The following is a 5,413-nucleotide window of genomic DNA, read 5'->3' as shown; positions in this document are numbered from 1 at the left end:
TATAAAGTACTCTGCCACTCTACAAATTCTCCCTGCATATTAGTGGCCTACTTTTCTGAACACTGTGTTCACTCAGTACTCTAAGCCATCTTAAGATGCAGACTCTATCACTCCCATTTTATTGATAGAAAAACTGAGGCACGGAAAGAAAATTCCCTAAGATCAAACAGCTATTAAGCAGAAGAGCCCAGCCCTTGATCCCACATGCTTAGCCTGTATTTCCTCTCTATACTAAACAGAACCCTCACACATTATGACAGAAACCTATCTTCAGGTTGATCTTGATTGTCAATTTTTGGATAAGCTGTTCCACTAGTTAAGAATTCACATAACTCTTCTACTATCCAGCCCACATCTCTCTGAACTGCACATACGGTCTTAGGAAATTTTAAAAGATGTCTTCTTTAAGATGAACATATATGTCTATGACATCCTCCTGATGTACTAGTTTGATAAAGCCTTCAAAAAAGAAAATGAGATCAGTTTGCCACAACTATTTTTAGAAAAATAAACTTATTAAAATATAGCAAAGAAACTTGCACATAAGAAGCATGTGTTGAATTTTGAATTTTCATGAAGTGAACACACCTGGATAACTACCACTAAGATAAAGAAAGCATTACCAGTATCCATGGGCTGCCTACCCAAGGGCTGCCTATTCATGACCCATGACAAAACCTGGCACCAAGGCTACACTTAGTAATAGACACAATGGTAATTAACCAAGCATGTTAAATTAGCTCTCTGAAGCATTTAGACTGTGGAATACAAAGAGGATTGGCCAGTTGGGAAATGAGGGCACATTAAAAACAGAGACACAGATATGTTATGAGAGGTTGAACAGGTGGACCATAGGGTGAGAATCCAGTCTCTGACTTGCCTTGGATCCTGAACAACTCTCTGACTCCAAACTATGTGTATCCTTAAAATAAATCCTCTTTTTCTTAAGGTTCCCTGTTCCTTGTAATCAGAAGATACTAACACCAAAACTGTAAGCCACAAAGAATCCCCAACCTCATAATTTCAATTCACCACTGGAACCAACTGGTAGTGGCTGCCTGGAGAACCATGGAAAATGACTCTGAGGCTGAGTTCAATGGAAAAGAGTATTGTGGTGTCTGCCATGCGGGCTTTTTTTTTTTTTTTTTTTTGGTGGGGGCGGGGGTGTGTGTGGAAGAGAGGCAGGGATGGTGCCATGAACTTGCTATTCCTGTTCTTAGCCCATATGATGAAGAAATCAATAGACGGAAAAAACTGAGTAATTAATCACCATATTAAGCTGGATATTTCAGTTTAATAAATATCCTTCCCTTAGCTGTTCCCCTCGCCCCACTCTATATCTCAGCCACAACATTTTTATTTTTTTCTTTTTATTCTGCTTATTTGTTAGAAATAACACATTCTGAACTGAAATGAACTTACCATCATTTCAAGTGTGTACTGGTTACAACTTAGCAAACATCCTTTTCAGGATGGGGTCATTTTATAAAGAAGATGGACTGTCCAGGGGAATGATTTTATTTTATCAATAAAAGTGAGACTTTTAAATGCCTTTATTATCATTGTACTGTATGATATAGACGATCATTTTGTATCACATTATTCAAGATAAATTTCAGAAACATCGGAGCCTCGCACACCTATGAGTATCTCAGAGCCAACTAGGCATGAACAGAGAAAGTAATACAATTGCTTTTGTTAATGTTCTCATGCAACAGGCGGAGGAGGTCAATGTTAGACCTGGTAAAACACATCTAGCTCTAGGTGAAATCTGAGAGAAGATGCAGCAACAAGAAAGCAGCACCGACTGGGCATGCTCCTATTCAGGCAGAGACAGGAAGGGAGTGGACGTACTGTAGAAGCTGGCCATTACGTAGTTTTGGCAGGGATCACCAGTAAACTCATTTGGGCACTTGCACAAGTATCTTGAGGGGTTTGAAATGTCTTTCACCATGAAGCACTTGCCTAAATTCACACAGAAAGTTTTCTCCTTCTGGCACGCTTGACAAGATGGCTTGTCCCAGTGGTAGATGTAGATGTGGATGAAGAAGTATTTGCTCCTTCTGTTGATACTGATATTCTAATGGGAGACTCTGAGGACACACACGTTGTCTCAGTTGAAGCTGAGACATGCCAGCGATGATCTCATTTGAGTCCACAATGGTGATATTGGCAGAGGCACTGTCATTTCCTAATCTGCTGATCACTTTGCACATACATTCTCCAGAATCAGCCAGTGATGCTTTGTTAATGCGAAGTTCTCACTTCTCTGGCCTTTTTTGTATCTTGATGTTTTGTGGTTCGTTCTCTGGGTTTAATTCATTCCCATTCTTGAACCATTTGAATTTGAGAGAGGAGTATTCAGAACTGGTCTCTCACCGAAGCACTAGTTTCGAATCTGCTGCAGACTCCTGACTTTTCATCTCTTCCAAACGGGGAGGCAAGGCGCACCGCTTGCACAGCACCTGGCAGACCTCCTTCTTGAGGTTCCGGCCCGTCTCGAGAGGGGGGAAGGATGCTCGGAAGGCGGCCGCTGCTGTTGGCATCGGGCTCCATGAAGAAGATATACCTGCTGTCCTCCTTGAGCCGCCCGCAGGAGGGGAACGCGGGGTGGCCCCAGGCGCACGCTGAGCAGCGAGTTCTTCTTCAAGCTCCCGGCTTTCACCGCCCACTCCTGGTGCACCTTCACCAGATAGGGCGCCTCATCTCCGGCCTCGGCGGCGCTGGGCGCGGGGCCCGTGGGCAAGGAGGGCACGGTCCCGGGCCCACGGCTGGCGGCTGGCGCTCGCCTCCCCGCGCCCCTGCCTCGCCCGCCGCCCCCTTCCTGTCGAGTGCCCCCCTGCTGCCGCCGCGGCGGGTGCGCATTTCCCTCCATCACCACCGCGGCGCGCTGAGCCAGCTCCTGCACCGAGCCCACGCTGGGCGGGGACGCCTAGCACACTGAGGCCCCCGCGGGAGCCGTCTCCTCGCCGGCGGCCTCCCCCTGGCGCCACGGCCGCGGTCCACAGCAGCGGCAGAGGCGGGGCCGGGGCGCGGGGCCGGGGCGCGTGACCCAGTGACCGGTCGTCCCGGAGCGGTGCGGGGCGCGTCGCCGTCTCAGGGTGCGAGGTGCGTGCGGGCTCCCGGCTGTCGGTTCGGACTCTCCAGCCACAACATGTTTAACGGCCAGTCTCTTGAGCATATAAAGAGGTAAGGCACATCTTACAAACCAGATATGACTGCATAAGCCAGATGTTTTACAGCCTAGCCAAGTCATATGGGCACTTCCCCACAAGAGAGAGAATTGCTCCTGTTAAACTGATGAGGCTTCACTACACAGAGGGGAAAGCACTTCTGTTCCTCTTGGGAAAGGCATGTGAGGATTAAGTTTACACTAGGTGAAAATAATTCAGTAACAATCTAAACTGTATGGGTCAACTTCAGGTTTGTAAGAGCATGAGATTGAAAGATATGCTTACAAACGTCCTGATTAAGATACTCATGACAAGAAGAGAAGCCTTTTTGAAATTTGTATTTCGGGATCATATATCACAATTCATATTCCCAATTACTAATCATGTCAGCCAATCAGCTTTTTAGAGCTCCTGTGATGGTGAGACATGCCTGTGCTAGCTCTCCCAATTATAGAAGAAAACTACAAAAAAATTCAATGACTATGTGTTTTTTTCTGTGAAATACTGCCCTTCATTGGACAATTTTTAAATGTATTTTTATGGGCTATGAAAGAATCACATTTTAAACCAATAAATAATTTTATTTCTTATCTGTCTGCTAGGGAAATAAGGTAAGACAGAGAGAACTAAGTCATCCCTGACTAATAGGGGTTCAGAAAGTTTAACTGGCACAGCTATTCCAGCTGAACTGGTAAAGTGCTAAAAACTAGTTTGCCTTTAACTTTGACTCTGTTATAAAAAGTTGGGTCGGGGCTTCCCTGGTGGCGCAGTGGTTGAGAGTCTGCCTGCCGATGCAGGGGACATAGGTTCGTGCCCCGGTCCGGGAAGATCCCACATGCCGTGGAGTGGCTGGGCCCGTGAGCCATGGCCGCTGAACCTGCGTGTCCGGAGCCTGTGCTCCGCAACGGGAGAGGCCACAACAGTGAGAGGCCTGCGTACCGCAAAAAAAAAAAAAAAAAAAAAAAACAGTTGGGTCAACAAAACTACATTCTTAAATAACTGCTCATTAAAGAGCTAGGTGGGAAGTACGTTCTTTGGGACTTTATAGGATCTGGCTAAGATTAACTGCACATGATACTAGCAACAAGCCTTTGGAGAAATTTCATGATTGCTCGACAAAGGCTGAGGAACCAGCCAAGGTACTGGTCCAGAACTCCTGGAGCTGAGGAATAGCCCACAGTTAGTAGTCAGCATCCAGCTAAGGCTGAAGGTGGGGGCCCAAGCGAGCATTGCTTTGGAATACTGCAGTGGGCTTCTTCACACCAGTGTGAAGGCTTAAGGCACACCCAAATGCACGTGATGAGCACCCGTAAATCCTAAGCATGAATATAAGGCTTCAACCTCCCTCTTCTCGTGGCTTTCATGCCCCTACTATGGAGTGAATCTAATTCAACCTTTCAGAACATTTCTGTTTTTCTTCCTTACCCTGCTTCCTGTCCCGAAACGTGGGTACTCCCTTGCGATTACACCTCTGCCCCGGTTCTCTACGTGCTTGACCTTTCAGAATGTCATTCACTCTCAGACCTTCCATTCCGACTTGTGTGTAGCTAATTCCTTGGATAATAGATCCAAGATCTATTATCTAGAAAGATCTAGCCTGATCTTTCTTCCTAGTTCTAAGACCATATCTTCAACTGTCTATTAGATATTTCCTCACCTCCAACTCAATACATAAAATTTAGTTTGGTTCTTTTACCTCTTGACTTCCCCATTTCTTTTAATGGTACCAACTTGGCACTTTCATTCAGACTCAAAACCATGGAGTCATATTTTAATCTTCTCTCTCTGACTTTTAACATCCAAATTCTCAAATTCTTCAAGATTTGTTTTTTCTTGTTGCATCTACTCTTCCCTTCTCATTCCCACCATCACCACCTTAGTTCAGATCTTCATCTTATTTCCTTAATTCTAAGATGCCTACATTTTTGTAATTTTACATACTTAAAAATAAAGATTTGTTTTATAATCAGTGTATACGTTTAATGTGAGTTTTTTATTACAAAAATCTATCATGTTGGGCTTCCCTCGTGGCGCAGTGGTTGAGAATCTGCCTGCTAATGCAGGGGACACGGGTTCGAGCCTTGGTCTGGGAGGATCCCACATGCCGCGGAGCAACTAGGCCCATGAGCCACAACTACTGAGCCTGCGCGTCTGGAGCCTGTGCTCCGCAACAAGAGAGGCCGCGATAGTGAGAGGCCTGCGCACCGCGATGAAGAGTGAACCCAGCTTGCCACAACTAG

General features: G+C 45.7%; 1 pseudogene across 1 annotated transcript; it reads right to left on the bottom strand.

Moving 5' to 3' along the window:
- Positions 1-1,746: 1,746 nt before the first annotated feature.
- LOC309824128 (pro-neuregulin-2, membrane-bound isoform-like) lies at positions 1,747-4,704 on the bottom strand (annotated as a pseudogene). Its single transcript has 2 exons — positions 4,599-4,704; positions 1,747-3,139 (listed from the first exon to the last, which is right to left on the bottom strand). The product of its transcript is annotated as a pro-neuregulin-2, membrane-bound isoform-like (transcript).
- Positions 4,705-5,413: the final 709 nt, after the last annotated feature.

This window comes from Grampus griseus (assembly GCF_964374135.1).
Source record: "Grampus griseus genome assembly, chromosome: 6".
In the NCBI taxonomy this organism is placed as follows: domain Eukaryota; kingdom Metazoa; phylum Chordata; class Mammalia; order Artiodactyla; family Delphinidae; genus Grampus; species Grampus griseus.
Note: the sequence above shows the minus strand (reverse complement) of the source record. Positions and strands in the feature narration are given on the sequence as shown.